The sequence below is a fragment of the Oxyura jamaicensis genome, chromosome 1 (genome assembly GCF_011077185.1).
Source record: "Oxyura jamaicensis isolate SHBP4307 breed ruddy duck chromosome 1, BPBGC_Ojam_1.0, whole genome shotgun sequence".
Lineage (NCBI taxonomy): Eukaryota > Metazoa > Chordata > Aves > Anseriformes > Anatidae > Oxyura > Oxyura jamaicensis.
The window spans coordinates 93220810-93245018 of record NC_048893.1 but is presented as its reverse complement, the minus strand read 5'-3'; the positions used below and the strand labels follow the sequence as shown (position 1 = coordinate 93245018).

General features: G+C 38.0%; 2 long non-coding RNA genes across 2 annotated transcripts in view; both read right to left on the bottom strand.

Annotated features, from left to right (window-relative positions):
- Positions 1-355: 355 nt before the first annotated feature.
- Positions 356-24209, bottom strand: part of LOC118160470 — a 28044-nt gene continuing 4190 nt past the window's right edge. The window contains exons 2-6 of the long non-coding RNA XR_004747524.1: positions 21188-21579; positions 19982-20090; positions 14757-14883; positions 4867-4972; positions 356-2736 (exon numbers count right to left, since the gene is read on the bottom strand). This is a non-coding gene — a long non-coding RNA (uncharacterized LOC118160470). The remainder of the gene's footprint in view (positions 2737-4866; positions 4973-14756; positions 14884-19981; positions 20091-21187; positions 21580-24209) is intronic.
- LOC118160473 lies at positions 3622-4239 on the bottom strand. The gene is made up of 2 exons (XR_004747527.1): positions 3987-4239; positions 3622-3746 (listed from the first exon to the last, which is right to left on the bottom strand). It is a non-coding gene; the product is annotated as an uncharacterized LOC118160473 (long non-coding RNA).

Here is a 24209-nt window from a genome sequence, read left to right as displayed (position 1 = left end):
GCAGCTCCTGCTGCCAGCCACACAACATAGCAGTTATGCAGGCCAGAAGGTTTTTTAACACCTTCCTAGCGATCTCCAGGAGCAGTAACATTTCAGCCCTTTTGAAGATGATGCAGGACTTGCCATAGCAAGCTGACACAGCTTTACTTGGTCTCAAAACCACCACGCAGGTCTGCAGTACAAATCCCCACTTGGCAAAGCTCCATCCAGCTCATGATTTTACCCTGCTCTGCTTTCACCCAATGTTTAGGCTGTTGTTTTTCAATTTATGACTGTATTTTTTCGTTTGGTTGTTTTCTCCCCAGCGTGGTCTCTGGTGACCATGACTGCTGGCTTCTACAACATTGGAGTACAGCTGAGAGGAGGGCCGGTCATGTAATTCCACTTTCTTTTTACTCTTCCCCATAGTAAAACATTTCAAACAGGAAAGAAACTGGAAACCTCAATGCCACTGTGAATTTCAGATTGTTATCTATACAGTGTGAAAATCCCATTTCTGCATGGGGCCACAATCAGAAAGGAGCTAATGATAATATATTATTAATCTGACCACAACTTTAAGTTCTATTTTTAGTGTAGGAGGCCATATTAATAGGTGTGATTTTCACGTTAACAGTGTGAAAAGCACAGGTTCTTAGAAATATAAACAAATCAGAAAATGCACATCTTTCATAATTGCAAACTTTAATAGTAGTCAACAGGTAAACAACAAGCCTTTAGATGTATATTCAATAGCATCAATAAGGTGAAACTAAAGCTTATTGTACACGAAATGCATCTGTGAGTGCAGTTGGCCTAGGCTAGACTCCTACTCACATTGCTTTGAAAGTAACATTAATGCAAGCTCTTGAAAACAACCACCACCACCCACCTTAAAATGCATGTTCTAGTTCTGGCTTAAAAGATGTAGGGAGTTGCTTCTGATGGGAAAAATAGCCCACAGAGGAAACAAAATGCCTTAATTCTTCAATTTAGACAATTGCCAAGGTTCAGACATGACAGTAAGTTTTATTATTTTGATCTTCATTTCAATTAGGGCAGAAATATTCTTCAACTTGCATCTGAATTGTTAAATTTCGGGTTGATTTACCAGTCATCCCTAAATGCAGTCCAAATTGCCCTCTGGGTTTTATAACTCTCACTGGACAAATAATTTAGAAGGCTACTGCTAATGGACTTCCAACTCTGATATTCAAAGCATGTGACTTGAATGTGTCCCAGGACAGAAATGGCATAGGACCTGACCTAGAGAAGCTTCGAAGGCATTTGATCCTTTTTCAGGAATACAAGGTTAATACGTTCAGCATTTCAGAGGTTGCATTCAGAGGCAATCTATGCTTAGATTCCAGATCTAAAACCAAAATACGTAACATCATGCAGTCCTGCTGTTTCAAAAGCTCATAAAACTCAAACTACTATAAACTCATTACCTGTTACATATTTTGCATGCAATAGGCAGTACGCATTCCTTATGTCACCAACTTTTTCCTTCTATAAGCAAAAAGGTTTCTTACTTTCAAAGATTTTGTTTTCAAAGGGTTTAGTTACCTTACTGATGTTTTAAACTTTCTGTAAATGAGGCATTTGATAAAGTAACATTTGTACGGTTTGTTTCTACACTTGTTGGCAGACCCACTTCTCTCACAATCTTTGCAAGACACCTGCCTCCAGCATCATATAGGAACTGATTTCTGAAGGCTTTAGTATTTCACTAGGGCAGAAATTGCTTGGAATTGACCTTCTGTTCCTATTATAATTGTTATCCCAGAAGCTTTTCTTGTTCTGCATTTGATTTATCATTCGGACTGTCTTTGTTTGTGATACATAAACAAACACAGTATTTAAATGATTTATAGCCAAACAAACTGTCTTTATTATTGTGATTCCAGTTGCACAAGGTTTTTATGCAAAATTATACCTGTTCTCTGGTTTACTTGTCTGAGAACTTTCAAAATGTAGGTAAAGTATTTCCAGAAAACATAGAAGATCTGTATTTTATTGTCATAAAATGTATAGTTTGAGGCTGAGTACATGAATTGTGTGATTAGCTGAGCGGGGAAAAAAACACATTCCCACACGACTGAAAAGAGCTGAAACAAAGTGGGATACATTAAAAACCGTTGTACAAAACTATTTGCATGCACAGCATGTGTCGGAGTGTACATATGCCCGTGTGTATATGGCTCTATAAATTCCTTTGTTTTCACTCATACTGTTACTTGGGCTAATTATAATTTTCATTCTGAAACATGACTGCAGCAGTATCTCAGCATTAATGAATGCTGTCAAAAGTCACCTAGATTCAAGAAAAAAAGTCACTCTCTTGATCCTTATAACATCAATTAGTACAATCTCTACGGTTATATCTTATTAGGTAGCAGCATTTCCTACTGCCGGAGATACTAAATGTGCCACATCCCTTATTACACCTTAATTACAAAGCACATTCTGCTTGCCTAATTCCTTCACATAGTTGTCTCCTTCCTGCTACATTTCTTTCAACCTGCTGTCCAGTCCTTTGCTGTCTTGAAGTCTGCTGCCTCCTGCCTTCCTCCAGCAATGGCTGCAGCAGTGACACACAACGTGCTGCACACAGGGCTTGTCGGTTCCTCCACGGGTTTGGTTAGTTTGCACGCTGTGCACACGTAGCCAATGCAGCCCTGGGGCTGAGCGCATCTGAAGGACAGATTTCATTACATGTTCCTTTCCTTCCATCCCATCCGTTTAGCACTTTATCTGGTTTTTGAAGAACATAACAATTTTTAGAAAGAATTTAATGATAGGATGAACTGTGTCAGACAGATGACTTCAAATTATAGTTATTAGAATTCAAGCCTAACAATCTGCACTTTAATAATTTATCACTGAAGAGCTCTTATTTTAAGCTCCTCTTAGAAATGCCTTTTCTCTGCTGTGTGTGTAACTGGGGAGAGGACTGACAAGTTCAATGATTTTTTAGCTCATATTTTCCCCTCTTACCAAGGCACATGAATATCTTTCTCTTTCTATCCAATGTCTTGCAGCTGCAGAAATCTTCTTTATTCTGCAGAGTAAAGATGCCTGAAATAGCTGAATTATTCTAACTCAGATTGTTCCATAAGAACTGCAGATATTGCCCACTATACATGTATTTTCTACAAGACATTACATAAAACGACTTAATTTGTATAGCAAAGAAGCAAAAGTTTTTGTCCTCAGGGGTTGAAAATTCACTGTGATGGTGTAAAGTCAATTGCTGTAACATACACCTGCCAAGGACCTGACTTCATGTTGGGCATCTTCTTGGCTGAGCAGGAAAACTGCATGTTTTCTAGCAAGACTCACGCCAGTGGAAACACTCGAGCAATGGAAAGCTGCCAGAGATCACGGACAGCCAGCCTGTGTCTGTCCTCGGCCAGAACCTGGGATTTCACCCCGTGGATGCTGTTGTGGGACTGCTGCAATAGCAACTGCTGCTCTCCAGCAGCTTCAGGGCTAGGCATTTGTTCTGCTGTCTGATGGTGGTCCTCTTAGTTTTCCAGCTATGTGCTTATATGGACACACTAATATATAATAAACACATACATATATACACACACACATATGAATATATATCTTTAAAAGATAACTGTAGGGTCTCTCTTTTATTTTATTTTTTTTATGTGCACATTTTGCATTCTGATCTTGATTTAAATTATTTGGTATCCACTCTGAAAAATGACTTGAAAAAACCCCACATGGTTTCAGTAGTAGTTTCATGTGATAATCTTACAGAATCACAGAATAGTCTAGGTTGGAAGAGACCTCCAAGATCACCGAGTCCAACCTCTGACCTAATGCTAACAAGTCCTCCCCTAAACCATATCCCTAAGCTCTACATCTAAACGTCTTTTAAACACCTCCAGGGATGATGACTCAACCACTTCCCTGGGCAGCCTATTCCAGTGACTAACAACCCATTCAGTAAAGAAGTTCTTCCTCATATCCAACCTAAACCTCCCCTAAACTTCTTACACCTCTTTGTTCCTCCCCACCTCCACCTACTTGAAAGAGCAATTTCCACAGGCACTTTCCCTTAGGCACATTTAGCTACTTGTCTCCCAGCCTAGCCTCTAAGTGGGCAGAAGCAGTGGAAATGAATGGAGAGTAGATAAATTAACACCAAGTCCTTAATAATTACATAGACTTCAGAGAGTGCTTGAAGATGAGCCCTGGTTCATGAATATCACTTCTTAAATTCTTGTTTAGCCATTTGTCTTTCTCTTTATTACTAAATCTTTGTTCTTGCCCAGCTGTTTTTTCCCCAAGACATTCTCAAAAAGTACTTCTGTTTTTAAAAAGAACCAATGCAATACCTCTTGGGAAAATTATTGAGATACCAAGAAAGCTGAAAATTGTTAGGGGTGCCTGGAGTGTGCTTGGATGCAGCTTCTCTGCAGTTCTCAGTACCTGGATGCTGAAGGAAGAGCACAGGGACTCTCTTCTGACTAAAGGAAGCTGAACAGAGGTGTCTTTTCCTGTACCTTAAGCATCAGGTACCCCAGGGAAGGTCATGTAGCACAGAAGCTAATAGAATGGAAGGCAGAAACACAAAATGGTTTGGTCAGTCTCTATTTTTCACAGTTTTTACAAATCTGAAAAACAGACACTAGTGTTTTTGAGTATGCACTTTCCATCATGATCTCTTTGTGCTTTTAAGTTGTTTTCTTTTAAGATGCATTCTCCTAGTTTCCCAAAATGCATAATTAGTTTCTAAAAAAGGAAACAGAACCCCATTTGTTTATCAAAGGGGCTAGAACAAGCTCCCAAAGAGCCATTCTTGAATAAATAAATACAGATGCTAAGTGCAATTAGGAAAGGAAAAAGACTGAATATTTATCTTCTTACCTGAGAGACTGATCATTGTCTAACCTCTTCTGCTTTCTTGCACGGCTCTGCAGACGCATATTTGCACAGAAGAACAATAGCATAGCTCCCTCACAGCCACTTTAATCTGCAATACCAGTAATATATGTCACAACATTTCCATGCCTTAGAAAGCCTACAAGCAGGGTAAATTTAACTCTAAGACTCTACCATTTCCTTTTTCTTGAATTAGCAAAATGTATTCACGTCTGATGAATGAGGTTAGTGACACAGAAGGTAAAAGTGAGCAGGAGATCTCAAGGAATTGGTGAGACACACATTCCAAACATCGCCTACATGTTTTAGTCCTTTCCAGTAATACAAGAGGTGTATTCTCTTTCTCCTTGGGATGCTTTATGTGCTAGGCAAATATTTGCTTTTAAATTCAATGCCATTTACATGTTTCTTTTTTACTGATATTCACCTCACCAAATGTGTCTGGACATCTGTCCCTAAAGCAGACAACAGCTTGTGAACTCTTCATGCTATTCTCCATTTCCAAAGAAATAGTCAGTGGTAGGGAGATGGTCATCTGATCCACCTCAAGATGAGAGAAATAATACTCCACAAATCCTGTATTTCCTTTTACCAACTTTAAAAATCAAGAAAGCTGACTGAAGATATTCAAACTGGAGGTATTTTTACATCTAGAGTTACAGTTCAGTGTCATCAAAGTAAACTTAGCATGCTTGCATTTGGTCAGATGAATTTGATCCTTCAAGCCTATGGGTGTCCTGTGGAACCAGAATGCAGTAACTGGCAGGAAGCAGCATGTAGAGGACCTCACATCTCTTGAGACTTTGTCTGCACCTCACTTCTTCATCAGTTGAATGTGGTGTAGTGCCCAAGAAATTCCCACCTGGGTATTGACCACATCATAGGAGAAACCTATAGTTTCATTACATAGCAAATATTTTGTCTGGCCATGTGATGTAGGAATGTCTGTGTCATTGTGTGCAAGAGAAAATAGTCTGTTTCCTGTGGATCACCAAGGGGCTTATGGGCCATGTAATGGGGAGAGGCATGCCAGATTTATTCTAGGGGGTTAACTTAAGTCTGTGGGCCATGGGTTCTCCATTCCTTTGATAGAAAACAAGAAAACACCTTCAGGGAACCTCTCTGAAAGAAAGAAAAAAAAAAAAAAAAAAAAAAAAAAAGATGTCCTGATCTGGAATGATGCTTCTTCAGTTTCTTCAAATTAAATAAAAAAAAATAAAATAAAAAATAAAAAATAAAAAAAGAAGAAAGGAATGGAAAGAAAAAAGCAATTGCTAATTATTGTTTCAGTTAAAAAAAAAAAAATCCTGTAATTAGAAAAAAATTATATATATATATTCAAAAAAACACTGCAAACCATTGATGACTTCCTTCCTTTTTCTTTTGTGTCTTGTCCATGTTGATATTAAAAGGTAGATGGAAAAGGGGAAACAAAAAATCTTTTGAACCATCCTTAAGAAATTTACTTGCTACCATTCTTTTTTAAGGCTTCTAAATAATTGTTTACTTTTTAAATTATCATTATTATTTTAATTTATTTCACAGTATCACAGAATTAGAGGAGAGCTGAAGTAGGAAGTGACCTCTGGAGACCATCTAAGCCTACTTCCCTGCTCAAGCAGGGTCACTCAGAGCAGATTGCCCAGGACAATGTCCAGTAACATTTTGACAATTTCCAAGGCTAGAAAGTCTGAAAACCATCTGGACAACATGTTCTGCTGCTTGATCACTCTCACTATAAAAAAATAATTAAAAAAACTTACATTTAAATGAAATTTCTTGTATTTCAGCTTGTACCCATTGCCTCTCGTACATTCACTGTGTACCCCTGAGAAGAGAAGAACCTAGCTCCATCTTCTTTACTGCCCCATCAGGTGCTTACACCCACAGGTAGATTTCCCCCTGAGCCTTCTCTCCTGGGGGCTGCACACTCACAGCTCTCCCCTGATGACAGATGTCTCCCAGTGTGGTTCACCTGCTGGTGGGAGGGGAATGACTTGCTTTGTCCATTAGCAGCTCTCACCACACACCTGGACTTTTGTCAGCATTGAAAACATGATGCCAGGCAGATTTGTGCACTTTGGCACCCCTTCGGAGTTACCTAGAGAACAGCCAACGTCATACCGGCTGACTTGAGAGTCATGCAGGTACTAGCTGATTTCAGAAAAGGTTACTTGCATAATAACACCTTTAAATGAAGTGACATGCCTTAAAGCTGCCACTTTAGTCACTTTCCTTTGTCTCAGAAGCTGCTGTGAAGCTGAAAGGAGGGCAAGTACGCCTCCATTATATGCCACTTTTCCTTCTTGATTTGAAGCTCTAAGGCACCATGATAACAAAACAGCCTTTTTTCCTCACAAACTAGAGCTAGTCTCTGCACTGGTTCACAGTAGTCTACCTCAGAGAAGGAGATAAAAGTAGCTAAGCAGGAGGTCACTGTGATTCCCTTCTTTAATACAATCCCAAAGTTCCCCATAAATTGCAGTGTCGGAAGGTGACCAAGCTTCTCCTCCACACCAGGATCTCCTCTGGGGCTAGTCTCAGGGCTGAGTCCTTTGTTCAGGTTAGTGCACTGAGCAAATAAACCACAACCCAATCCAACCAGTGCATTGGCTAGCTAAAGAGCTAGGGACACAATCTCAGCAGCACACACAGCTGAGGCTCTGCCTGTGCTGGCAGGATTTCAACGTGAGCCTCTGTGATCCGATTGTGCCCCTAAAGCTAAAGACTGCAGCAGAACCTGGTTCTCTGTCAGCTTAAGAAACATTTCCTAATTTCAGTTGTATAGACTACGGTTAATGTAGTATTGTGGTGGAAGTATCATAACTGGCAATATTAATTATTGCAGACCAAGTTATTTTTTCTAAAATTGTAGCATTAAAGTCAAAAGGTAGCAAGTGTTTGCAATGCCAAGCATGCAAGTTGTTTGAAAAGAGCAACGCAGTTGCTCTTTCTAGTGGTTTCAACTGGCTCTCCTTTTCCCTGAATTCCAGCCTGCAGTTCTCCAAAAGCTTAACTTGAAATGCTTTCTAACCCGACATTGATTTATTCAAGGAATTGACTATATGCTCAATCAAATAACCCTGAAGTGATTAATTGGAATGTGTTTAGTTCATTGATCTGTTATTATATGAAATGCTAACTTCTGAAGCTAATGAAGAAGAGTGGCACATTAACTCTTTTCATCTGGAAAAAAAAAAGGGGTGGGGGGTGGGGGTGGTGAATGGATACTCCGGCTTCATAATGTTTATTTTCTAACAAATCTGTGTGGAAGAACACACAGTGTTCTTCAAATCTTCAAATCTGTGTGCCCTTTTTTTTTTTTTTTTCTTTTTCCAGTATTGCCAAACCTGAGTGTTTACACATCAAGTTCTTAGTCTTAAAAATTCTTTACATTTCAAAATAGGAAGTGTATTGGGTTATTTTTTTTAATATCTAAGCCTTTAACCCATCTTTGGGTTTCAATTTGATTTTTGCCAATGAAGATTAAAAGAAAACTCATGTTTCAAGTAAAAGCTGAGAGTGTCATATTAACATGTTGTTCTGGATATTGGGAAGATTCCAAGATGACTGAGGAAGATGTCTTCCCTTGGGAAGAGGACTGGTTTCTGGAGAGCCTATGTCTGTTTGATGTTATAATTTGACAAGACGACTCAAAGGTATAATTCAGCTAGCATGAAAGGACACTGTGACACAGATGATTGAATATCAGACAAGATCAGCAGTGCAAAAAGTCAGGTCTTTGCCCAGACAGAATAGAGAAGTGCCAGAGAGGTAACACAAATGTGTAATATTGCAGGGAAAGGAAAGCTGCTGAAATGAAGTCTGGTGTCTCTTGAAGAGACAGTAGTGCCTATATCCTGCACTTTATCCAACATGCAATTACATCATTCCACAGCAATGTAATTGTACAAATAAATGTCTATCACTGCAACTGAACTGAGCTCCTGCAGTATGAAATAGCAGAATAGGAATGGGCCAAAAGATCCCATGGTTGATGGCACATAGAGATTGGATTGGAATTGATAGAATAGGATTTGACTGGAATAAACTCCCTGGGCAGAAGCACAGCTCCCATGGTGCAGGAGATATTATCACTCCTTCAAACAGCAACTTTTTTTTTTGAACTTATAGGTAAAGTCAGGCTGCATCTTGAAGTACGTGACATCTCTCCAACAGATATCCTCAATATGATGGCCATGTGTTTGCACAATGAACTAAAGACAGTTTTGACAACATATCACTGAAGTGATTAGTGATCCTTGAATATTTTCAGCAATCTTTTCTGGTCTTACAGAGATTAATATTTTGCTTGCTTTTCTTATCATTGTGCATGTCAGCAGATGTTTTTATTGTCCTGTCCAGAGTGACAGAGAGGGCTTTTTCCGGAGTGGCAGCAGCCAGAAAAGAGAAGAATAGGGGGAAGACAGTATGTACTGATATTGGAAGATAACATCAACAGAAAGGAATTAACGGTTTGAGTTTTATTCAACTCAGAATCAGTTTCCACATTAAAAATGCAGCAAATTTGTACAACATCTCAAAGCATGTAATATAACATGAGAAGAATAATTTTAATTTGTAGGTACTGTTAATTATTACTATCTCATTAATAACAATGGGAACTTTTTTTTTTGTAGAGAATTAGAAATCAATTTGAAAAGTAATTACTTCATTAAATTTGGTGATTGTGCGCTATAGCCATCTCAATCTTCATTAAAATGAATGACAAGCAACTTTTCTCATTCTTTACACTATGTGGATTTAAACAGTGCAACTTTCCTATTTAATCTTAAAACAAGGTTGAAAAGTTATGGGACACATTCCTGAAGCAAATGTGCAGAAGAATTTGGAAATTAGAAAGGAATGCCTGTACTGTAGCAACAGAAACCAGGACTAAGTTATATATCTGCTGACTTTAATGAAACACGGGAAGAAGATCCTTTACCCTAAAAATATCCTCCCATACAGAGACCGAGCTCTTTTCTAGGGCTTCCACACCACTTTCTACCTAGACACAGGGGGGGAGGGGGTGGAGAAGGGGAAGGAGAAATACGATGACAAAAAAACAAACAAACAAAAAATCCCTTACAAATTTGGAGGAGGTAAAAGTTTTAATTTTTGTGCCTGGCTAATTAAACTGCAAAGGTGATAGACTTGTTCAGGATAAATGAGCATGGTAAGGAAAAAACTATCTGCTGAAACCCACTTCAAAACTTCAGCCAGCTTTTGTTTGTACAAATATAAATTTATTTGCAGATAACTGCACAGGGTTTGTAATGCTGGTTTTCTTAGGATTCATATATGCAATCCCACATGATGCACCAGAATTCTTAACAGACTTCTTCTATGATCCCCATAATCATCCTCACTAGTTGCGTGACAAAGAGTACATCTGCCACCAGATTAAATGATTTGGAAGCTTCAGCTGAGAAGGCTTGGAGAGACTTATTTAGACATGATAACCTTTCTGTCACTTCTGGTCCCACACAATACCAGCCGAGGCACTGTAGGTCAGGCCAAATCCCATAGTAACAGCAGAATTTTCTGAGCTGCTGGTGTCTGTGTCATGGTAGTAATGGGAAGACACCACAGGTCCAATGACACCATGAGACCAGGAGGAGTTCTGGGTCCTGTGCTCAAGAAGGGACAGGGAAGGGTGGGACAGATTGTGTCATATTTAGGAGTGGAGACCATATGGGAAGGCAGATTCCGTATCACTCAGACTGGTAGAAAAGGTCTCCAATGTTATGCTCAAGGAGGGATGGTCTAACAGCACTTTCCGTAGTATATAGAAATATATAGAAACAACAACAACAAAACCACTATGCAATTATACACTCAGAACATCAGACTTAAAATAGGCTTTAGAAATATGTAGATGTTTTCACAAAATAAGGTTAGCTAGCTACAGGCTTCACTAAATGTCCCCCTTTCAGTTACCCAGCCTCTAACAAATCCTCCTATTCAATTTGAGGAGTTTCAGGCTGTTTTCACTCTGGCTTGCATACTAGCAGCAAGGAGTCAAGCATGCTTATTTGCATATTTTTCCTACTCTCTCATTTTGCATTTCCATGGGCTCCTAATGCATGCTGATTTTTTTCCCCCACGCTTCTGTCTTACCTGTCTTACATCTTGAGTGATGAAAGGGTGAGAGAGAAAGGAAAGTTGTCACAAATCAGTAAATTGGGATCTATAAAAGTGAGGTGGTTAAATATTCAACATAAGTTGCTGCAGCACCTGAAAAGACTGAGAAACAGCAGCAAAATTCATCTGTTTCATAATTCCTTGAGCTTACTATCAGAAATGAGGAAAATAGAAAAAAAAAAAAAAAAAAAAAAAAAGATTTAGTCTGAATGCAGGTCATTTCTGATGTCCCACTAGTAGGCTGGGCGATACATCCTCCAGTTGCCCCGGCATAGTGAAGCCATGACTGAGGTCTTGGCAGAGTCCCAAACACATTTACTGCTTCTATTCATGCACCAAACTTTTGCCTTTTGCTGCAGCAGAAGGGGATGGAGATGTGGCTCAGCAACGTGAAGTATAGAGGCAGAAATGGGACTTGGTGTGGTAAGAGAACAGGGTAAGGGGTGTATAATGCAATCTCTACAATGATTTGCCATATAACTGAGGAAAATTAATGTATTTTTTCTCCTGTTTCACTTTGCCTGTCCTTTTCTCCTCCAATCTGTATTTAGCTTTCACTTAGTCCTTCTGTATAGCTCTTGGTTTTAAAGGACTGTAATCATTCTGTAGACATTCTACAATTAGTCCACACCTTTCTTGAAGTATAACATCAAAAAAACAACTAGATTTGGTCTTCCAGTTGGTATGTTGCCAGTAAACAGCACAGGAATTATTTTTAGATGTTTTATTTTTATTTCAACCAAGTATCACTAGCTGAAATAATTTCATCTAACTTCATGTTGTAGCTACCTAGCTATATACAGCTGACCTGTGTGTCCTTAACTTCCTGTGGAGTAAATGTCCTGATTTCAGGGTGTGACTCATACAAGTATCTTACCTATATCCTTTAGGTGAGTTGAACAGTACCTCAGAATTGCCTGTTTATATTTGTTCATCATATAGAGATCATGGGCTGATCAGCTAAAATGTAGGCACTAACCTACAGTGTGCATCACTGCTTTCAGCCAGATAGATGCTGTCCTTTATCTACCTTCTATTCTATACTTTTGGATGCTAGAGAACACCGGATTGGAAACAATTACTTGGATCATTGAGTCCTGTCCCCTGCAGACATGGACAACTGGGCTATATATATATAATTCAGAAGCTACTTCACAGACTAAGGTACATTGCAAGTCACAGAACACTTCCAAATACTCATTCAACCAGTAGTGAAAGACCCAAATCTCAACTGTAACATGACTCAGGAAAAGAGAAAGGATGAGGAATCCTATATTCCTGGGAAAGCACATTAATAAAACTACCCTGAATGTCTGTAAGAAGCTGACCAGACAATCCACTACACAGGAGAGCCAATGTTTGCTAATAGACTGATAGAGAATTGAAATGCCCTGCCAAACCCAAATCTGTTATTTATTTTAATCTTGCTTGAACACAGCACACTAATCAGATACTTGAGGTAAGTTCATGGCCCACATGGCACCCTCTGCCATTAGTATAGCTAATGTGCCAGGGTCAGGTAATCCTTGCATCATGAGACAACAAACTGTACGTTGCTGGGTTAAATAAATAAATAAATAAATAAAATTTATCCCTGGCCTATCACTACATTTGACCTCTCCTGAAACAGTGCACCACATAGGCATATGCACACTCATAGCAAGTGCAGCACTACTGTCTTGTTGTACTTGCTGTCTTCTGTCACTGTAACAAAGAATCAAGGGTAATGCTTGAACACTGCAGATCTTTGGATTGGCTAAGTCAGTAAGGAAGTTCAGTCCTGTGCTTATTCAGATATAGACACAACTTTTGGCTTTCTAGACACGTTAGAGTGCAGTATGCTTTTTTTTTTTCTTTTTTTTTTTCTGGAATAAATTGCAGGTTAATATTAAATACAAAATGCTAACAGAGAAGTAACGTATTAGCATTTTTTGGATGAAAAGATGACATTTTATATACCCTTAAGGAAAAATATTGTTTGCTCCCTGAAGCTACCCAGACCAATTTAATTTCCCACATCAGTACACATCATGAAGTCAAACCTCACTTCATCTTTCAATCTACAGTTAACACTCAGAGTATTGGATTTGTTTTTCTTCTTGTATGTGTTTTCAGTAAGTTGGTTGCTTTAGACCTTCTCTTTCATGGATATTCACACAGTTGCCATTACTGGCTTAATTTAATTTGGTTTCTGCATTTCATCAAAACAGAATCACACACCCCAATCTACAGTGGCAAGAGAAAGCCAAAGTGGTAGACATGCATGGTAGTGGTATGGAGTTGTAACATTTAGGTAAATCAACATATACATTAAAAAAAAAAAAAAAAAAAAAAAAAAAAAGTGAATGGATTCTCATTCTCTAGAATCCTTGGTGAAGTTTTGGGATGAGTTAAAAGTTAAAATTTTCAAACCATCACTACTACAAGCATATTCAATCCATACTTCTTGAAATCAAAGAAAGATCCAAATTTAGAGATGTGAAAACTAAACACTGGCTGAAAAAATATAGCCTTCCCACCTCTAAGTGAAAATCAAATGACTTTGACAGGTCCCAAAGTTTGAAACTTTGTGCATGTAATCCTTCAGAATGATGAAAGGCTCAGCAAAGATATGGCCTTATAGATCCAGGGATGTCAGAAAGCTTAGCCTGAGCCTGTTTCAATGCTGTTTTTAAAACAGTACAGAGTGTAGTTTTTGTGAACATTCATGAACTCACAGATAGCATCTCTCTTTCTCCTAACATGTAAATAATTGTGATAGCCAAAAAGTATGAATTTACGTCAGATTTAACTTTTCCCTCTGTTGAGCTCAATTATTAAAAAATAGAAATTGTAAACTAGCAAAAATAGCATTTTTGCTATTTTCTGACTAAGAAGTTAGAAATGCTGAAAGGATCATCACCATAAAGCATTTCCAAAATTGCGTACAATTGAAGTTAATTTCACACTGTTGCCTCAATGAATACCTTAGGAAAACTGGAAATTATGTGCTTCGAGTCTTTATATCATGTGCCAGGCTTTCAACCTAATTTGGCCCAAGCACATTTTTCACTAATACTTACATGTTTGCTCCTTTGAAAGGAAATTCTGACTTGGCTTTCTATATTAGCACATTCTTTTATTCCTAAGCCATGCCTTACCACATAATTTCTGTCATTAAAAGGCATTAAAATCTCCGTTCTAGAAAATATATAGGAGATATTTTGAACAGTAGCATTTTTCTAGTTACTTCAAATATAGAAGAAAAAGAAGGAAAAAGGCAGTATGTGGTAGTGGGGGAGAGCATGAGAGCAAAAACTGAGACATGAGGCATATGAAACTGGCTAGCTGCCTAGCTTCCTGATGTTCTTTGTTAGGTGCTTGCCGAGACTTACTTGAATTTCAAATAGTTTTCTAAGCTGGTGAATAACAGGTGCTTCCTAACCAGATCATAACGAGTACAGAGGTTCAACTCCATGGAGTCATTTCTCCCTGCTTTTGGATGTCTTTTGAACTTGTGGAGACAAGCAGTGGATCTGGAAATTGGAAATTTTATTTGAAAACCCACATACACAAGGCAGTTTTGTAACCCTTTGTACATAGAGGGCTAACAAAAGAAAGCAGGATGTTATTAATTTAACATGCTGTGGGACATACTGTGATGTATTTTGGGATATGTATATTAGATCTGATACCAGACTATGTGTCAAAAATATCAAAACCAAACCTTCACTGCTATTTTTACTTACCTATAGAGGTTCTTGTTACATGCACTTCATTAGCACAGTAAATGGAAATGCTAAATACAGAATGTCAAGTGACAACACTCCAGACTCTTTCTTCCAACTTCTTCCAATGTTCATCTTCTTTCTGAGGCTTAATCACAGGACATGAGAAAATAAAAGGTCATCACTCAAAGATACCTTTTTCTTTGCCCTTCGCAAGCCATATCTTATTGTCACAGTTTTAGCATTTGTTTAAGGACTTCATGAAAGTAAGTCTTTGCCTGGACTTAAAGCTCTGAAAGGTAAGCAGTGAATCAGCCTGTGTCAGAAAAACGCACAGTCTACTGCAAAATCACCATGTGCTACCCAAAGAGAGAATGTTAACATTGCAACAAAGTGAAGTGAGATTGAGTACTGTAGCTGGCAGCGGGGAAAAAAAGATGAGATAGAACATAAAGACCATGCTTAAACTATGCAACCTGCAAGGAGTCTCAGCTCCAGAACTGAAATCAGTGTTCTCACTCTGAGAACTCTGAGAAGGGGAAGACCTGCCTCTTCCCCTTCACCACAGCTGACTGTGAGCAACAGTTGACTAGGTCCCCAGTCAGGGAGATCAGAGGACCACAAGAAGTTAAAGAGAACAACCTCTTTACTTTAATAGAGTCGCTATTTTAAATCTTCTCTTACCCATTCCTACCCAAATATGAGGGGAACTGAGTAACACAAACCACATAAGTAAAACCTTTGTACTTTTATCTCCTGAAAATAGAAAGAAGTAATATTATGCCATTTTAAATATTTTATACAAGTAAAGTTTTCTTGAATAAATAAACTTATTTAAATAAACTTAAAATAGATGCAACTACTACAACAAAACTCATCAAAAGGAACCCCTATTTACAAAAACTATTAGACTAACTCCCATCTTGTGCAATTCAGGGTTATTTCATTGATTTCAGGGAATGTTGATTTACCGCAGTTGAGGATCTCATCCAACATTAACAAATTCCACTTTAAATGAATTGTCATAGAGACTGCAGTATTTTAAACGTTGGTGTTTTTTTTAGGGTGGTGGTGGTGAACTGATTGCATAGCCTATTGAGTGAGGGATTTATGTATTCTCATTACTGAGGACTTATCTGGAATACTTTATTGACATATTTGTGTTAGATGATGCATAATTATCAGTGGCTAAAAATGACTGAAAAACTACCATGAAAAAGTCAATGAAAATTGTGTTGGAAAAGTGTTTCTGTATTTTGCCCAACTCTAAATGTGATATAAAAGCCACTCCCTTAGGGCAGGTGGAGAGATTAACTATTTTGATAGCTCTTATCACAATTTTAAAGCCACAGAAAAAATATATTGTATCGGAGGCACCAAGAGGACAGAGTTAGGTGAGGTCATTATTTGTTCTGCCAGATACAGCAATGTCATTGTCACAAGAAGGAACCCCTTCTTATAGGTTATGTGATAAAATTTATTTTGTTACTCATGGACGAGCTTTCATTCAGAAATTCTGGCCTTGTATACCCTGTCTGTACTCCCATTTCAGAAGAGAGCGGTGGTACAGAGGTGGGATAAGCGTGCATCCCCCTGACTGGGGAAAAGGCTGGCTAAGATATGTTTTGACAGTGATTTTTAGCCTTTAAGTCTAGTTTGTCTTCTGTAGCCTTCTTTGGGGAGAGAAGTCAAACATCTCCCTGAACCTCAAAAAGTTTTTTCACTATCACACAGCAAGATCTATTTCCTTGACCTGTTGAGCAGAGTCCATGATGAATGTAGTGGAAAAGCATGATTTTCTTTTGTTTTACTTTGTTACATATCTGGCAGTACGTCAAAGAATAGGTGTATTTTGTTGTGAAGACTAGAAGAGATTTTATTTCAGTCATGCTCCTCTCTACATATATATAACCTACACAGTCCAAGTCCACTCAGTCTCTTTGTTGGCCAGTTAATTGCATGTGTTGTGGAAGAACATGTTTGGAAGGGGTGTGAACAAGGGAAGAGTGAACCTGCGTATGATTTCTAGAAGGTTTCCTGTTTACATGCCACCAGGAAAAAAATATCAAAGGACTAGTGTCTGTCAGTCAGACACTGATCATTTCTTAAGCTTCTGGATACATCAGTTTTATAGGTATGTCAGCTGCCTGTATTACCCAGCTGCCCATCACCTTCAGCTGGCTTTTCTTCTTCTAGTTTTATAATCCTTTAAAACACTCTTCATTAGTCAGACATTCCTTCATATTAAAATTCTGTAGCGGAAACATTGCTTACATTTCCCTGCTAAAACACAATTAATTTATTTCCTGTAGGGGAAGTGACTGAGAAGATGCATTTTGCATCATGGTAGTTTTTGTTGTTTTTTTTCTTCTGGGCATGAGACAATGCAGATTTAAACATATCAAACCATGTATAATGAGAATGATTCCAGTGCTTTAGGTTCATTAGTCTCACAGTGTGAACCTTAATAAAAAGGAATTTGACTAGATTAGATGCAATTAGAGCAATTGGAGTTACAAATTGTGTACACATACATGTTTATAAAAAGGGAGATTATTTTAAAAATGTGTTTGAATAAATGACAGAGAATAATGCATGGCCAGAGTACATGTCAATGACTGTCATTCTTAGTTTACAAAAAAGGAACTTTTAATCACTAGGCCCAGTGCCCACTTCTCTCTCTAATTACATCAAATTTTTTTAATCCACCTTTAAGAACTACAATCCAAGCAAGGTTTATCCTCCATGTGTAGGCATGGAAGTAGCACATTCATCTCAGAGGGAGCATTCAACCACGTTAAATGTATGCACGCAGTATATAAGTTGATGAAATGGTGTCAAAAGCCTTGTTTAATTATGTAAACCTGGCTTCTTTACACATTACAGCTAACAATGATGTAATGGTCTCAATGGCACTTGGCATTGTGGCTTGGGTCATATAGCTGTGCCATGATGCATATATATAGTTGAGGTAAAAAGGATCTAAACACCAGACAACATGGAAACAGATCAAATTACCCTGTCAGATTTGCATAACAGAGATCCTACCCTTGACCAAGATACCACTTTCACCTCACCCCCCAATCGCCCCACCTGACATCCGCACTGTGATGGAAGGAATGCATCAGCCTTTCAACATCCTGCAGAGCCAGGCACACAAGTCCCACATACTTTGTTATATTTTATTTTTACCAAACTGTAACACTGTGTAGTGCCTGCAACGCACCACATGTGACATCGTGGGATCGAATCTATTATGAATCCTTATTATCAATAAAACACCACAGATCTACTACATGCTACGTGTTGCTTAGGGAACTTCTCTAAATCACTATGCAGTCTGTTCTCAGCTTCATTGCCATCTTGTTTGCTCTATTCTACCTTCTCCCATTTAGTTAAGTTAGTCTGAAACTAAAAGGTCTCACTGTTAAGCTAAGATTAAAGATATTGTGCTTCAAAAATTATATACTTTCGGTTATCTACTTTCTGTATCTCTCTCTAGTCATTGATGTTGCAAGTACAATAGAAAAGCTTCACAATACTGTGCAGCCACATTTCCCATATTCGCTACATGTGAAGGTTATCTTGCATGGCAAAATGGCCTTTTGCTGTTTTGCAATCTCTCTGTCTGTCTCTTCTGCTTTAAGCCACTACCTTAAAAAGATATTAAACTGCAGCTAGTAACTAATTTCAATACAGAAAAAATGCCAGATTGGTGCCTTCTGTGAGAACTTGATAGTGCTGTTGATTAGAAACTGACTGTGAGTAAAAGTAGAACAGTTCTCTTTTGATTGGTCCTAAAAGGAAGGGAAAAGAAAACAATAACCATAAATACTGGAAAGTGAATCAAGTCAGAGGAACTGGTCACTTCAAACATAAAATATCTGAGACAGCTTTCAAGTGGAAAAAGTGTAGTTTCTTCTACTTCAAGATATGATTAAAATTAGTTGACTGAGTAACCTTCACTAGAACAGGAAGGTATGTGGGATACCGTATCTCTATCAACCAGAAGACTTATGCATATTTTATAAAAGCATTGCACAGAGACAAGCTGTTTGCAGTTCACACTTAACTCGCTGAAGGTCCTATCTCAAGAATTGAAATTTTGAGAATGATAGACAACAGGTTAGAAATAGTATCTAATTACAAACACATATGCCATCATGCTATTTCAGTCTGAAGACAGTAATAAAGTCTGAGAACCGAAGCATTGTTTTGCTGTTTAAGAAGCTCCCTTCTCACGGTAAAGTCTATTCTTTTACTAGGCAGAATACACTATTAACCCAGCAAAATTAAAGTAATACATGCTTTAAGTTGTATAACATGTTTCAGACATAGAAGACAAAGTAGTATTAGATTTAGACTTTGCGAATGTAAGTTAAAAGTAATTTAGATGATAAATGCTACAGTTGCTCAACACTCAGTATTACCAGTAATCACTTCAAAAATCACTCTGCTTCTCTGAACAGTTTTCCAAATAGCAGTATTTACTTCTTCCCATAATTCAAAATCCTCTGGGAGATGGTGTCTTTACAGAAAGGAGTGATTATCAGCAACACGGCTAAAACAGGCTCAAAGTTCTGGAGGAGGGAGTAGCTAAGAAAACTGAGCTTGTGTGAAATGGGGATCATACACACAGTAAAACAGAGGCTAAAACAAGTATCCGTTAAATGTGGACTAATGTACAAAATGTGTTTTTGTTGTTTTGTTTTGATTTTTTTTTTTGTATTCTGAGGCTTGTCAACAAGTAAGTAAAAAAGACAGGATAATAAACATGTAAACATCTGTCACTCTTTGCAGAAAATATTTATCATCCTCTGAATTTCAAAAGGTTAGCCTCTGAACCGTCTGTTTATAGAGAGAGATGGGTGAAAGTTCTCACTCACTGAAATGTGACTATTTCAAAAACAAGGGCATTTTCCCCAATTCAGTTCACATCTCTAGACTGCACATAAATTGCAAGTATTTTCCTGAACTTGTTGTTCTACAGTGGGTCTCTCAGCTGTGGCAGATCATACAGCCTGATGCTGCCTTGCAACTGGTACAGGCTGCCCAGTCCTGCTATCATGCAGATATACCTGTCAGCTGGATGCTCCTGGTTAGCAGCTTTGGGATCCTTGCGTTTAGCCTGCCACTCCTCTCTGTTTACAGAAACTCATTTTGGAGCCTTCAGCCAGCAGAGGAGTGAGGCCAGTGCCTTACACACAGCTTAGGAGAGAAGAGGGAAGAGTAGAATTGACCCTTACCTCAGGATTACAGATGCCTAGGTTTCTGCTCTTCTTTAGTAGACTAGCTTTGTGTTCTTTTTCCTCTCTTCTCTCAAAACTCTGTTTTCCATTAGCTCCCAAAAGCTGCCTGGAAGCAAACAAACAGAGAAGGTCCAGGTGGACATAAGTGGGTGGCCAAAGAGCTTGCCCAGCTATAAGCAGGGCAGGCAGCTTGTACAGCTGCCCATAAAGGGCTGTAAATCAGAAAGCTACACGATGTTTGAGTGTTACTACACATTGTGCCCAAAAGTCTTCCAAGTTCTGTCAGTGGTCTTTTCATCAGGTGAAGGAAAACCACTTTCAGAAGCTTTGCTGCATAATGTTTGTGCAAGGCTTTACTGTGGGGCTGTAATCTGTACTAGAATATAGGTGATGGAGACCTGAACTGCCAACAGGGAGTTGGGATGTGTTTGGCTTGGTACACAAAAGCATGCACATAAATTTGCTGAGCATGTAAACTGAGCAACACCACACCCGTAGGACAATCTAGAGCCTTTGGTTCCTAATAACAGTCTGAAACTGCACATTTTATTTCCTTTTCTTAACTTACAAGTCACTCTTATCTCAGCTAGCTTTGACTTTTTTTTTTTTTTTTTTTTTTTGGTTTTGCTTTCCACTTTACCCCTTATTCAGCTCCTGACTGTTTTGTTAAGTCAGTGATTTTGCAACTTACTTTCTAGTGAGAAAGCATAGATTCACAAGTATGGGCCAGAAACAAATCAGATACAAATAATATGACAGCTATTGATATGCTTTTCACTGAGAGAAACCTTTAAGTGGAGACATACAGACAGGAAGACAATAATCACAAGGCCTCCATGCTTCTTGGAAGGGCATGCAGGGAACTGTTCTTACATAATAAGCCAGTAAGACTCTCCAGCAAAAATAAAGGAGAAAAACAGTCCCAGTCAAACATGAATAAAGCAATAACTGCCCAGTGTCATCTGGCAACAACAAGCCAGAGATCACTTGAAGTGATTCAGAGATCACTTTAAAACAGTATTACCTATTCAGTACACAGAAAATGATAATGGTAATATTCTCTGTTGTGCTCACTGATGGTTACTGTGATGAGGATTCAACTGTGAGGTAGGTTTTAAAAAGCTTACCAAGCTTACCATATCCTTTCCCCTCAGTTTGCTCACCTTTAGGAAATTCTTTTTTTTCCCCAAAATCTTTGCTCACCTTAATTCAATCACCTTAATTCAGACACTGAACAGGATGGAGCTCTTCTATCCAGCTGAAGTGAAGACAATCAGATCTGAAGACATCTCCTCAGCTGGATTTGGGTCAGGCCTCTGGCACCTGGGGAACTGTTATCCTTTTTCTGTCTTGAGAGAACAGTTAAAGGATGCTCAAATTTTATTTTTATATGATATTATTTAATAGCAGATGGTCTTTACTCAGTAGCCCATGTTTGAGGAACAAGTGGGTGCTCTGTAAGTGTACCCATGCAACACAACATGGTACTCACTTTGTCATGGGCTGAAACACATAGAGATGAGTGCTGAGATCTGTTGGATTTGCTGAAGCAACAATCCATGGAGCATGTTGGCCTTGGTCCTTCTTTGTACCTACTGCATGGAAGGAGACACAGTAAAATTCCTGTCCCTACTATAGTCAATGTATAACAAACAGAAGGAAAACAAAAGTGACTTCATGTTTGTTTTTGGTAAAATCAATTTTGCTGTCAGTCCTCTGGGGCAAAGACAGTTTCTTTTCTATTTAGTCATGTAATTTAGTCTGTTTTAACTTTTACCATCTACACGATTTCTTAGTTAGAGAAACCAGTATGACTTCACTATGGGACCCTAACAATACTATAATTATTATTATTTAGGTATAGTGTCACATTAATCCAAAGTGTCTCTCCAATAATTGGTGGCCTTGCACTAAGGATGAATTTGGCCAACAGCATTTTGGGAAAGCTACAAGTGCTGATTGTACTGCATACAGAAGGCCCATCTCTGCACAGAAAGAAGAAAAACAATAGAAAGCTATGGATTTTCTATCCTTTTTCAGACTTAAGTGGCACAACACAGTGCAATTTCCTACATTTATTTTGTTAGGATGTCTTGTCTGGTTTCTCCTAGGGACTGAATGAAGACTGAATGTAGATCTTTTATTTTGAATGACTGACAGAATGTGAGGTTAGACAAGTCTATTTAGAGACAGTCATAACCCCAGCGTAAGGGATCTCAGAAAATATACAGACTTTGTAGTGGTGCATACCTCTGTTTCCCCTGAGTACCATCCTATTCCAGTCACTGCTGACAGAATAAAGAACTATCAAAATAACAAGGTTCAAAATAAACCTCTGGAAATTCTTACAAAGCATGAAAGTACCATGCTTCAAAATCTTAGATTGAGGTAAGTACAATATGTGCACAATGAAAAGTTTGTAGAAAAAAATATAAAAGAAAGCAAACCCTAGCATTAAAAAGAAGAAAGCTGTAAGAAACACTTTGAATTAACATATAGGGAAATGTGACAAAGAGGTAGGACAAATGCCCTGAGGTTTTTAGCTCAGATAATTATTTCCTTAACGCAAGAAACGGCCCCAAAACTTTATAATTAGTTTTTTCAGGTCACGTACAATTTTTAAAAATACTTGTGCAATGGATTCCCAGTCTTGACTGGAACCTCTTTGCATAATTTAGAGGGGAAAAAAAGTGACAGATACCATTACCTAGTACAGAGATATTGAACTATTTAGAATCTTTAAAATGCTCTCACTATGCATTAACAAAGTAACTATAATCTAATAACCACAGTGACCTTCACCTCGTTTACAATGGCATATATAAAACCAATGTTCTCCAGGAAAGATGGGACAAAAATGAAATAGCTGTGCCTGAGTACAACTATAAATGACAACAACACTTTTAGGAGTGAAGGTGGCAGACAGGGAACATTCAAAATCTCATAGGAGCAAGAACAGTGAGGCATGCTTAACATTTGTTACTCGAGTCTGTCTTCCAAGACAAGTTTGGCAGTCTCATGGATGAAAAGGTGGTGAGAAATAAAGTGGGAGGCAGAAGGGTCTTACCCAAGTAGATGAATTTATTCCAAGCCAACCTTTTGCTTGGAAGTAAGGTGAAGAAGAAAAACAGTTAGAATTGATCCAGCTCAGTCAGAGGCACGTAATGCAGCTTTTCCAGAATTAATATTTAATTAGTTTTAAGGGAACACGAATCTTGTGCTTAAAAAATTCACTGACCTATGCACCACCTGATACAAATAGAAAAAATCTCTCAGTATGGAAGTTCTTCCTCATCGATTTCACTCTGAACCAAAAGCATTTTGTGCTGATGACTCTAAGTTTATCCAGATTGCTGAGCCACCATTTCAGACAATTTCTAGTATGTCAGTTGAACTTAGCTGATATCCAAGACCCTTAGTTTTGTTCCCAAAATTTGTCAGCCTCTAGGCCAATATAGATCAACATACCACGTCTACAGTTTGTGTATGCAGTAATATATACATCCAGGAAGTTCAAATTACTTTTCTTTTGCTTGGTCCTTTAATTTAACATAGTAGCACTCTACTATGTTATTTTAATTGGAAAATTATAATCCCACTTAGTCCTCAAAGACTATTCCTTTACTGAAGATATATATATATGTATATATATTATATACCTTTACATTGCCTAATATATATTGAACCAAAATTATGTTTTCTTAAATATTGAATCTTAAGTGATATCCATGGAAACATATACAGCTTTTTCTTTTTTGGAGTAATTGATTTAACTGGAGTAGAAAAGCAGAATATACACGATAGTTCTAAGCACACAGTAATAGTAGATGAAACACTAGTAAATACTTTAAATATTTGACACTTAGAAGTGGAATTACGTATGTTCTGAATTATTTTATTTATGCATCAAAAGAAAATGAAGGAAAAACGGTAGATGAAGCTATTAGTTTTACCCAATGCCCTACTAATATGGAAAATGTGTAAAAAAATAAAATGTGGAAAATATCTCCCTTTTACTACATTATAAAGGGAAATTGTAAAACCAAATTTAAGAAAGGGAAATTAAAATGAGCAATGTCTGTTGCAAGAGTGTGTTTAGCCTCATATCCTAGATTTAAAGTACTTCATCAGTATTTGCTCTTCCATATAGGTTCTTCAGTGAACTCATCACCGCAGAGGATGTCTGATAGTGAACTGTCAGTCTTTGAATGAAATCTGCACAGCC